Source organism: Nicotiana tabacum, chromosome 5, assembly GCF_000715075.1.
Source record: "Nicotiana tabacum cultivar K326 chromosome 5, ASM71507v2, whole genome shotgun sequence".
NCBI classification, from domain to species: Eukaryota; Viridiplantae; Streptophyta; class Magnoliopsida; order Solanales; family Solanaceae; genus Nicotiana; species Nicotiana tabacum.
This window is the reverse complement of record NC_134084.1, coordinates 97913547-97926468: the sequence shown is the minus strand read 5'-3', so window position 1 is coordinate 97926468 and position 12922 is coordinate 97913547. Positions and strand designations below refer to the sequence as shown.

General features: G+C 33.4%; 1 long non-coding RNA gene and 1 other non-coding gene across 2 annotated transcripts; both read right to left on the bottom strand.

Moving 5' to 3' along the window:
• Positions 1-2675: 2675 nt before the first annotated feature.
• Positions 2676-8245, bottom strand: LOC107825736 (uncharacterized). Its single transcript, XR_001657145.2, has 2 exons — positions 7946-8245; positions 2676-3239 (listed from the first exon to the last, which is right to left on the bottom strand). It is a non-coding gene; the product is annotated as an uncharacterized LOC107825736 (long non-coding RNA).
• LOC142181417 (U6 spliceosomal RNA) lies at positions 8024-8128 on the bottom strand. Its single transcript, XR_012710070.1, has one exon. It is a non-coding gene; the product is annotated as a U6 spliceosomal RNA (small nuclear RNA).
• Positions 8246-12922: the final 4677 nt, after the last annotated feature.

Genomic DNA, 12922 nt, shown 5'->3' with positions numbered 1-12922 from the left:
TTGATTCGATGGGTTCTACTGCTGCAAGAATTTGACTTGAAAATCTATGACCGAAAGGGAACAAGAAACCAAGTTGCTGATCACTTGTCCAGGCTTGAAGGAGCTGAAAAGAAGGTTGAGGTGGAAGAGATGGTGGAGACATTCCCTGATGAACAACTGTTAGCCACGAGCTTTGAGGTAGCGCCATGATATGAAGATATTGCAAACTACCTGGCAAGCGATATTGTTCCCTATGACTTGTCCTCTATGTAGAAGAAAACGTTTTATCGTGATTATCGCATGTATTTCTAGGATGAACCATATTTGTTCAGGATTTGTATTGATAACATGATCCGAATATGTATCCCAGAGATAGACCAAGTTTCTGTTTTATAGGCATGTCATGTTTCGCCTTATGGAGGCCATTTTGGAGGAGTAAGGAGAGCTGATAAAGTGTTGGAGTCGGGCTTTTATTGGCTGACGTTGTTTAAAGATGCACATTTTTGGGTGAAGGTATGTGATGAATGCCAACGGATAAGGAATATTTTTCTTCGACATGAGATGCCCATAAACCCAATTCAAGAGATGGAAGTATTCAATGTGTGGGGAGTCGATTTTATGGGATTATTTGTCAGCTCATATGGCAACAACAACATAATGGTATCTGTGGACTTTGTCTCGAAATGGGTAGAAGCCGTGACACTCCCAATGAATGATGCAAAGGGAGTCATTGATTTTCTAAGAAAAAGTATCTTCACCCGATTTGGCACCCCAAAGGTGATCATCAGTGATAGAGGCATCCACTTTTGCAACCGAGCCTTTGTAAAGTTGTTAGAGAAATATGGCGTTCGCCATAAGGTTCCCACTCCGTATCACCCACAAACAAGTGGACAAGTGGAGGTGTCAAACAGAGAAATCAAGAGTGTTTTGACCAAGACTGTGAATGCTACTCGGACGGATTGTGCGAGAAAATTGGATGATGCACTATGAGCTTACCATACTGCATTCAAAGGTCCGATTGGTATGTCAACATACAAATTAGTTTTTTGAAGGGCGTGTCACTTATCGGTGGAGTTAGAGCATACAACATTTTGGGTATTAAGGCAATTAAATCTTGACATAGAGGTCGCTAGTACGAGTAGAGTCATAGAGCTGTATGAACTTGATGAGTTCCGCAATCATGCTTAAACGACAACCACATAAAAATTTGAAATTTAGTCTACACGCGGCTTAAACCAAAAGGTGCATTGAGAAGTACCGAAGGAGATCCAAATCTTGACTTTTCCCTTCTCCATGAAGTGTTGCACTTTAGTTGCTTCCGAGTTGTAAAATAGAGAGGCGGATTCAAGATGTAAAGTTGATGGATATAATCTTTATCTTTTTATCACTGAATCCATTACAACTTTTATAATTATGAGTTCAAAATATAGTATTTACTGAAATTTTGTAATCTTTAAAATATATCTAATGCAGAATACCATATATGGCCCCCTAAACTTGACCATTTTTTTCATCCGAACACCTAAATTAAGAGCAGTACCTATTGAGCACTTTAAGTGAAGACAAATTGTGTCAAGTAGATACATATTTCGCAGCCCCAAGCAAACCTAAGTGTGTATATGTCACTTGCTGCCAACGCGGCAAGTAGGACGAATAAGAAAAGAACACATTGCTAAAGAAAAAAAGCCAAAATTGAAGGACCCTTGGAGATGAAGACTAGTCACTTTCTCCGACCACTATTTGTATTAAAATTGCTGGGTGCAATTGAACATTGGCCCGTCTTTGCCCTCTTTACCCCCTTTTGTTGTATAAATCTTCCAAAGATTATGAATGGATCGGTAATCGTAGCCCGCCCATTACTGTGTAAAGAGTTTCTCCTGATCTCACGTGTATATCCAAATTGACCTTGGCTTCAATCCTATTATGGCGGTAGCAAATTTACCCTGGCTATTATACTATCCAATCAAATTGTCCTTGACATTGGTAAAGTTTTAAAAATTAGCTCCAACTCTAATAGAGGTCTATGACCCAAATTTTAAAAATGACACATAACACCCTTCACTAAATTAAAGCTCATTGAAACCCTCATTTTTCTCTCCAAATTACCCACCAAAAAACTAGGTGAGTCTTTAACACAAAATTATGTTATTTAGACAACACAAGAGTTGAGATTTTTATTGTGAATTAAAGTAGATGTAAAATTTTTGGAAGAATTGGCTATTTCCGGAGACGTTGCTGACAGTTGAGGATGTCGTGTTGCTGGTGATCCTGTGATATGCCTGCTGCAATATAAATTCCCTCATGGGTTATATCATGTTCATCTTTTTCCAAAAAAAAAACACACACACACACACACAAGCTAAAAGAAACCCAATCCAACCCCAAAAAATAGTTTTGGACACATAAGCACTTAATTAGAGAAAAAGATGATTAAATAAAACTCAATAGCAACTGACCAAATTAAGGAGATGATTGACTGAGACTCAGATAAAATCACGAGAGAACTCTTGTTTTTTTAAATTTCAAGAATCTAAATTTACAAAAATGGTGGAGAAATGGGATTTCCAATGGACTTTAAGTTAGTGAGGGGTGCTAGGTGTAATTTTGAAAATTTGGATCATATACCTCCAAGCAAAAGTTAGCTAATGAGTTAGGATTTATCAAAATACTATTACACGTTTCATCAGACAAATATGGACACTCTATAACAACCCGCACGGTGCTTAATAACATAAATGAGACCCAATATTGGATAAATAAATAATTGTATACATTTGATTCTTGATAACATGCAAAGAAAATAAATATGTGCCTGAACTCGGCTCAAAAAGCTACTTCAAGAAGTGAGGATTCTCTTATACCGCATAAAGAGACTGCATATCATTCCTTCAACCAACGTCGAGGGCTCTAACAAACACAACGAGTAGGATCTGCTCTCCTTTAGTTCATGTATTAATGTTATGCATAAATTATCAATACACCAACTTAGTTCTTTTTTGTGTTCCTTCTATGCAAAGCTAATTGACTGCTCTTTTGACTTCTCTACATAGTTTATGAAAGTCTTCGTAAATGACATATTCTAAACTCTAAAGTACATAGACTAGAAGTTGAAGAAAATAATATACCATTGTTATCTTTCTGAAGTAAAAAACAAATTATTAACAAATCTTTTCTTGAACATAATTTCAGGAGTAAAGGGTAAGCAATTCCAAACCCTATTGAACCAAACTTGTTAAGAACTGACATCTCCAAAGTGCGCTCTGCAAGACAATAAATGAGCTGTAAACATTCAGAAGAGTAGAGCCATAAACTAGGACTCTTGTTTCTACAACTATCCACAATCGTATACTTTCTCAGCAGAAAACAAATGTTTTGTACAGTTCTTAGACATGTTTGAAGAACATGTAAATGCCCCGTGAAACTAACCCCAAGAGCTGACATGCTGCAACGTATTATACTGAGGTCCTACAACATGTTGCAGTGGATAAAGCAGTGGCTTGTATTAAACAATTATGATGAATACTAGTTTGTACATCTTAGAGACTATTAAGTATCATTCTACCTAATTGCCATAATTCGAATATCACCTACGGGTTCATTGACTCAATTGAAGTTCATATAAGAAGTTTTATTTCAAAAAAAAACTAAGACAGTAACATTAAGAGTATGATTGGAAAGTCACCAGGTAATTGGAATTGGTATAATTACTAAGATAGTATATACAACCTAGTAATTATACAATATAGTAATTACGACGACATGTTTGTTTGTCATAACATAATTACAATGTAATTACAAACATACTGTTTGGTTACCCGTAATTACAAAGTTAGGTTAAATTTTAATAAATGAAGTAACTATCAAAATTTAAAAGTTAATATAATAAATATATGCCTATAAATATTTTTATAAGTATAAATGATATAAGATTTGGTATTTAAGATGCATATTTTTTCTTGAATATACATTAATTAGTAATCATATATTTATAATTAATATTGTAAAAATAATTGATATATATTTTCCAAATTAATAATATTTATTTTGATTAATTATAAAACTAAAATCATACGTTTTGTAATAACACCATAGAATGCATGTTTGATAAAATAAATTAATATTTATAAATATAATATCATAACATTATTCAAATATTTGACAAAACTAATCTATCAATTCTAACTAAAAAAATTAACAATATGCAATGTGAAATAATAAGTAAATACTACTAAAACAGTAAATTGAAACCATAAATATAACACTATTTCAAAATCCCAAAAAAAAAGTTTAACATATGTCAAATTCAAACATAATAAAAATTATAAGTTCCAATACAACTTAAGATTAGGAAATATAATAAGGTTATAGCCTCATTCAACAACGAAATTCTACTTTAATGACATCACCCATTATATGCCAAATTTGTTAATGACTCGTTATTTCTAATATTAGGAGGTGTAGTTTCAAAAACTAGAACAGTAACGCAGTTACGCTAAATGAGGAAAATAAAACAAATAGAATATAAAATATACGATCAATTACGTGGATTCACAAGAAGTAAAGGTACAGAAATAAAAGATAAATAATGTACAAAAAAATATTTTAAAATTAAAAAAGAAATTTAAAAGTTAAAATAAAATAAAAAGTTAAAATGAAAAGAAATTAAAATAATGGAAATAAAACGTTATAAAGAAAATAAATTAAAATAAAAACAAAAAGGAAGGAAATTAAAAAATAACCTTGTAATTACACATATTACCACCAAGTCTCACCTCCCCTTGAGAATTAGAGAGTGTAATTACACCTCTCCAATTACACTCAATTCCATGTTGATCAAGTAATTACTTGACCAGACAAACATGCCAAATTGTGTAATTACACTCAATTACATCCAAATTCAATTTCAAACAGGCTCTAAATGAGTTTGCTCCATAAAGTATATATAGTAGTTCCTTCACCTTTTCATACTGTTATGAGTCTTAAAAATTACCAACCCATGCACAATTATAATTCTATCTTCCACAAAGCAATCCATACATATAATCGTTCTTCTAAGTCCTCCCCGACTTTGCATGCGACACGGAGGGTTCGTGCAGTCCTCACCTGGACACAGCGGCGAAGCTATGAATTTTTTCCATGGTGTTCAAGCTTGAAAGAAGTGAAAAAATTCCCGATAAAAAATGTTCAATATGTATTATATACCTCTAAAACATAATATTTTACTTCTTGCTGAGTAATATGTTTCTATCACATTGGAAGTAGGTTGCGAGGAACCATATTTTAGTCGACTGTTGTAAGCAGACCCTACAAGTTTCAACATCATTCACCCAATTGCCTTTTCGTAAATCCTAGCTTGTTCTATAGCTGTAACGACCTGACCGGTCGTTTTGAGCTCTAACGCGTCATTCCGCAGTTTGAGGCCATGAGCAGCTTCACTTCAGGTATTATGACTTGTACGCATGGTCGGAATTGAATTTCGAGAAGTTCGGAGTTGATTTGGAAAGAAAATTCTCAATTTGGAAGCTTTAAGGTAAAATAATGGACTAAGATTGGATTTTTGAGTAAACGACCTCGGAATCGGGATTCGAAGGTTCCAACAGGTTCGTATGATGATTTCGGACTTGGGCGTACGTCCGAATCGGGTTTTGGAAGACCCAGGAATGTTTCGTCACCTATTGTGGAAGTTGACATTTTTGAAAGAATTTCATAAGTTTGGGTTGAAGTACATTTCAGTGTTATCAGTGTGCGTTTGGGATTCCGAGTATGGGAATAACTCCGTATGGTGATTCTGGTATTGGGAGCGCGATCAGAAGTGAATTCGGAGGTCCGTGGGTCATTTTGAAGTCATTTGGCTAAAGATAGAAATTTAAAGGTTTTTGAGGAATTTGACCGGAAGTGGACTTTTTGATATCGGGGTCGGATTCCAATTCCGGAAGTTGGAGTAGGTCCGTAATGTCGAATATGACTTGTGCGCAAAATTTGAGATCAATCGGACGTAATTTGATAGGTTTAAGCATCGAATATAGAAGTTTGAAATTCTAAAGTTCATTAAGCTTGGATTGGAGTGCGATTCATTGTTTTAGCGTTGTTTGATGTGATTTGAGGCCTCGACTAAGTCCGTGATATGTTTTGAGACTTGTTGGTATATTCGGACGGGTCCCGAGGGGCTCGGGTGAGTTTCAGGGTGGTTTCGGACCATTTCTATACCATTTTAAGCTGCTGGTTTTTGGCTACAGCAGTGTGCTACGTGATCGTGGGGAATTGGCCGCGATCGCGATGAGTAAAATGGAAGAAAATGGCCAGTGATTCGCGATCGCGGAAGGTCTTTCGCGATTGCGTAGAGGAAAGTTTCTGCTGCACTAACCCTACTTTGGAAGCTTGTATCTCGCAATCTATAAGGAATTTGGAGATGATTCAAAAACAAAAGTTGTAGCCCTTTATGTCTAGTTTTCAGAAAATCAAACCATTTGGTATTTGGAGTTGTGTACAAAAAGGTATGAGTGTTACACTACAGCCTATCCGGGAAGAGTTTGGAAATCGCGAAGAAGAAATTTGTGTTGCACAGGGCTGATTTTGGAAGCTTATATCTTGTAATATATAAGGAACTGGTAGATGAGCAAAGCATGAAAGTTGTAGTCCTTGGAGTCTAGTTTTCAAAAAGTTAAACCATTTGCAATTTAAAATTTTGTACAAAAAGTTATGGCCATTATACTAGAGACTGTCTGGAAAAGCTCGGCATTTGTTCTTCGCGATCGCGAAAAGCAAATTTTGGGCTGAGAAATGTTGTGCTTCGTGATTGCGAAGCATTTTCCGCGATCGCGAAGAGTAAATACCTTGGCAGAAGCTATATTTCGAGGTTTCAGCCATTTTTATCATATTTGGAGCTTGGATTGAAGCGATTTTTGAGGCGATTTTCACCCTATAGATTGGGGTAAGTGTTCTATATCCGAAAGTAATTATATTTCATGATTCTATGGTTATATTCATCATTTATTTTGGATTTAAATGGAAGAAATCAAGATTTTTGTAAAACTTTTCAAGATCCTAGATTCAAGATTTGGACGTCAAGTTGTTATCGGAATTTGATAAAATTGGTATGGTTGAACTCGTATCGGAATGAGTTGTCGGATTTTGTGAGTTTTTTCGGATTCCGGGCACATGGGCCCAAGGGCGATTTTGTCAACTTTTCGAACGAAGTTAAGAATTTATCTAAATTGAATTATTGTGAGTATTAGAGCCTATGTTTATGGATTTTCTCATTTATTGGCTAGTTTTGGAGCGTTGTGCACCGATTTGAGTCGTCGGAAGGGATTGGAAGCCGGTTTTGGAACTTCAGAGCGAGGTGGATCTCCTTTCTAACCTTGTAAGAGGGAATTGTCCCCATAGGTGAATTAATTGGATATGTGCTCCTATTTGTGGGGGCTACGTACACAAAAGGTGACGAGAGTCCGTGTATAGCTACTATTATGCATAAGTCCGGATAATTTAGGACCCAAAAGCATGCTCTACTTGTAATATTTGGAATCTTGTTGTCGATTTAAACATGCTTAAATCATATCGAAATGGTAAATGAATTTCTAAAGGAATTAAACATTTGAGCTCTCACTATTACAAATTCTTCTAAATAATCCTTAACTCTCCCCTTCTCAATCAATTTATTAAATGCCAAATACATAGATAGACATTTAAAGTCTCAATGTAGAAAATTTCTTGGTGACCTTAAAATTTAACCGTTGCAATAAAGGCACCAGAGCACTATTATGCTGAAATGAAAACTAAAGAAAGACCACGTAAGATATACTTTAAGTGCTCATATTCATAAATGTTTCAGGTGTTTCATGAGTGAAATTTACAGAAACATTAATATCAGAATTAGAAATTACACTAGGGCATAATATGCCTATCCCCGTCAACTAAATTTGGGCAGAAGATAAAAGAGGGACGAGGAAAGGAAGAGTTTACGGACCTTAAGAAAGTGTATCGGCGCAACGTCTGGCAAAAAAAGAATTTGAACCGGAGAATCGCCGCCGGCGAGAGGGCAAAACAAAATTTGGATAATTTTTCAATTTGCGTGTGTCATCCTTGCAAAGGCCATGCTAATCTTCACTGTATCGTTCCAGTTTTATCCGATGTCCCCGAAGAGAGAAACTCCACTGTTGAGCTTCGGGGTATAAAATCTGAAGAGCTTCAGTTCGTGGTCGGTGTGGGACTATTAGTTCAAGAACTGGAAAAGGGACTGACTTGCTCGTTTACTTGAGCCCTTTTCTAAAAGCCCATAACAAAATGGGCTGCTTGTGGACTATACTACTATAATAGAAGGGATTTTTACATTCCTATGGGGTATTATCACTTTTAGTCCGTGTCAAAGATTATTTACGTCTCATAATCGAAAAATTAGATAATTTTTTTTATATAGCATACAATATAAATATATTGCTATTATTTTTACATCGGCTATAAAGTATCATTTTTCCATTCCTATACTACATATCAAACTTATTTACCCTCCCTAATCAAGTTTTAACTTAATTATATAGGTATATATAATTTATCAATTATATACAAATTTATATTAATGAGTATCCCTTTATATTAGGAATTGAATAGGGAATCAGTTATTTCCCATCTCTCCCCTCCCCCTCTTTCTCCATCTCTCTCTCTCTCTTTCTCTCATTCTCTGTTCGTTCTTCAATTTTCTTCTTTCGTTTTTCTCTATTTTTTATCTATGAATTTTAATTGTTTTCATATAGAGTTTTAACTTATCAATTTCCTTTGATGTTGCACAATTGGTGTTCGAATTGAAATTGTCAATCAATAAATTTGAAGGTGTTTGATTCTCTACCATTGACGGCCATAAAAAAACTTCAAAGCTTTGAATTCGAATTTGGGTTTTCAAAAACTATTATTTGTTTGGATTGGGTATTGTTGCAAACGTTTGAGAATATTCTTTAGAGTCTATATCTCAATTTTTAGGGTGTCTGGTGAAGATTAGATTTGATTTTGGCTGAATTAAGAACACATGACATACAATATAGTTACGAAATTGTATTAAGTTGTATGTAAATTGTATTTAAGTTGTAATATGTTGTAATTAATTTTTTAAAATTTAAATATTTCATGAAAGTTGAAAAATAGTTATATAAGGTATGAATCGTTGTATGAAATTTATATTTAAGCTATAAATACTATCTTTTTACGTAAAGTTATTGATATGTATCAAAATTGTTTTAACAGAGGAAGTTTTGCTTGGAATTTCAGTGAAGAAGAAGAACACATCACTTAAAAAATATATACAAATCATATACAAAATACATACAAAAGATATATTGTATAAAAAATTATATGTAAGTTGTATGATATTATAGTTGTATTTAACTGGTTAGAAATGATGTATAAAAATTGTAGATAAATTGTAAATATGTTGAAAACTATCAAATTTATTGTATGAAATTTATTTTTACTATGCATTTTGTTGATAAATTCAAATTTGTATTAAATTTGTACGAATTTTGTTTTTAATCTGTATGTTGATGTACCATACATTGTCCTTTTCTCAAATTGATTTATTAAGGAAAGAAAAGTAGAGAATAAATTTCAAATAGACTCATGTGCACTATTTCATATTTGTTTGAACTGAAAAACTTGAATATTGATAGGAACCGAATGATTTGGTGGAGAAATTTTGAGTGTCACATTAAAAGCGCCATCGTCGCATTTAAGAGAAACTGAGTTTTATGTGAAATTTGAATTTTGTATGAGAAATTAACTGGATAACATAGATTCTTGTTGGAAATACTAATACAAAACTGAATCTTAAGTTTGGAGGCGATATATTACAAGATATAAGTGATCAGTTTCTGATCCTTTTCTTATTCCCAAACTGAGTTACACTCCTACTAATTTAAATTTAATAGAGTATAAAAGCACTCTAATTACTCAGATTAACATTAAGAAATCACTAAAAGAAAATTGACCCAACATTTAATCCCTTTTCTCATTAAATTGGGATTCATCAGAAAATTAAAAGAAAGGCCGAAACGGTTTCCCACTGCGAGCACCGATGTGCAACACCGGGAAGGGATGCTAAACACTTGGAAGGAGTCTTATTAAAAGAGGAGTGGAAAGAAAATATGAACAAAATGTAACAAAATCCCCTGATTTACGGCACTAATAATGGATTGTATATAATTTGTACGTAATCCTTATTTAGGATGAGTAATATATAAAATTAGGACAATTTTGGTAAATAAGTTTTAAATATTGTATAGGAAGAGAAAAAGTCCATAGGGGAATAATCCTTTCTCAAGTCAAACGCTACTTGAAATATTATGTTTTTTTAGAGAAAAAATGACTTTTTTGAGGTGTGAAAAATAGATTTATTGATACTAACTCTATTAATTATAAAAGGGTAACTTTGACCAGATAGTATGGAGAAAGAGTAAATTTGATAGGATAATATAATGGAGGTTAGATATAGATAATATCCGAAAATATGAGGTTAAATTTGACCCTTTTTCGGAGAATAAATCTTGAGGAGCTGAACAAAGTTCTGCACTGCTTCTTCCTTTTTCCCTTTGGTTTATTACTGCTAAAATTATCCTTTTATTACATTGAGATAATTCAGTATGACTATAGTTTGAGAGTCTGTAAAAGTATGCGCTTGATTGCAGAGGCGGATTCAGGATTTGAGGTTTATGGGTTTCTATTGTAATTTTAAATTAATATGCAATAATAACTGGGTTTACAGTCAAATATTTATCAATATTTAGTGAATTTCTTAATATACATACATAGTCTACGTAAGAGTTATTGGATTCCCGGGAACCCGTAATCTATGCACTAGGTCCGCCTCTGCTTGATTGTTACTTACAACTTAAAGAACTACTCCTATATTTTTGCAGCAACATGCATGTCAACATTGCAATAAATGAAGACCTTTCTTTGTAGCTACACATTTGTGCTAATATCATTGAGCTTTTAGTTAGCTGCTGATGCCTCATATATGTGGAAAACATCAACATATTCATTCTTATTGAGTATGATTGGTTCTTGTACTTATTGAAACTCATCTATATAACACTATATACATTCTAGGTCTTCCAAATTCCAATGGCTGAACTCTCCTAGTTTGCACGTTTATGTTATAGAAAGATAGGATTTTGAAGGTGACCGGTGCCATAACTTCTTTAATGTATACCTTATAATGATTAATACGGAATTTGTGAAGAACGTTTATTCAGTATTTTTGTAGTTTATTCGGGTGAACTATAAATATTTTTTATTTGCAAATATACAAAATTACATCTCAAATATAAAAAACCAAATGTAATTAGTATTTTAAATAAGGAAAGATGTAATTTCCTAGTGAAAATGTTAATTTTACTTGTGTTGTTATAATAAAGGTGTTATTCGAATAACACCGAATAACACTTTTATTATAACAACACAAGTAAAATCAACATTTTCACTAGGAAATTACATCTTTTTATGTATGCTAAAAACTAATTTACATAAGCAAGATAACATCTTCAATAAGAGAATTACATCGACTACAATAAGAAATTTAAAAAAATCTTCAATAGGTAAATTATGCCCCATAAGTATAAAATTAAATAAACTATAAGTTCCCAAAAATCAAAATCATAAATCTCACATTTTTAAGCAATGTTTACGAAATTTTCATTATAATTTATTAGTAAAGAGATTTACATTATATTTAAGAACCATATAAGAACACAACTTTTATGATATAATTAAAAAAAATGGAAAACAAAATCAATCTCAATCCAATCCAAGATTCCCATTAAGACCCAAGTTTTTCGGATTTGAAAGAAGAAAACTCATAAATTTAAGATTAAGGGTGTGTTTGGTATGAAGGAAAATATTTTTCGGAAAATGTTTTCCAATTTTCCCATGGTTGGTTGGCTTAAATGTTTTGGAAAATATTTTCCTTATGAACTCATTTTCCTCCAATTGGAGGAAAATATTTTCCTTATCAAGAGAAGGGAAAATATTTCCCAAAACTCCTTCTCAACTTTCCCCACCCTCACCAATCCACCCCACCCCCTCTCCAAAAAAAGGATTTTTTTTTCTTTTAAATTTCAGTTTTTCCGTTACCACCCACCCTATTTTTTAACCTTAATATATTTTTTTTGCAATTTCAAATTTCTATTTTTTCATTTTTTTTTGCACCACCCACCCTCCACCAAACCCCCCCCCCCCCCCCCCGAAAAAATATTTTTTAAATATATTTTAATTTTATTAGTTATCGGCTTAAAGACTTAAAATTTTATAAGTTCCAAAATTATGAGTTCGGAGGTTTCTGTATTTGGAAGTTTACGAGTTTAGAAATTATAAAGTTTACGGGTTCAAAATTCCACGGTTTTGAAAGTTTAGCGGTTCGAAAGTGTCACGACCCAAAAATCCCTCCAAAGGAGTCGTGATGGCACCTAGTCTCTAAACTAGGTAAGCCTAACATTAACTGAGACAATATTTATATTTGCTAACTTTAATTTAAATAACTCTTAACAATTTACAATTCCCAAAATCGGTGGTACAAGTCACAAGCCTTTCTAAGAGTAATTATACAAAATAAATACATCACTACTCCGAAACAAAGGGAACAAATGGAAATAAGTACAAATGAAGGTGACTCCGAGGCCTGCGAACGCTGTAGTAGCTTTATCTTGAGTTTCCACCGCAACGACCCGCACAATTACTACCGATCAAATACCTGGATTTATACACAAAAATGTACAGAAGTGTAGTATGAGCACACCACAGCGGTGCCCAGTAAGTATCAAGACTAACCTCGGTGGGGTAGTGACGAGGAACAGTCCAGACACCTATTGGCCAAACAAATTGAACAGGATTTGATAATAAACTATCAACCTAGAAATGACATAGTAGTATCAATAGTAGGGAAAGAACAAACTACAATCTG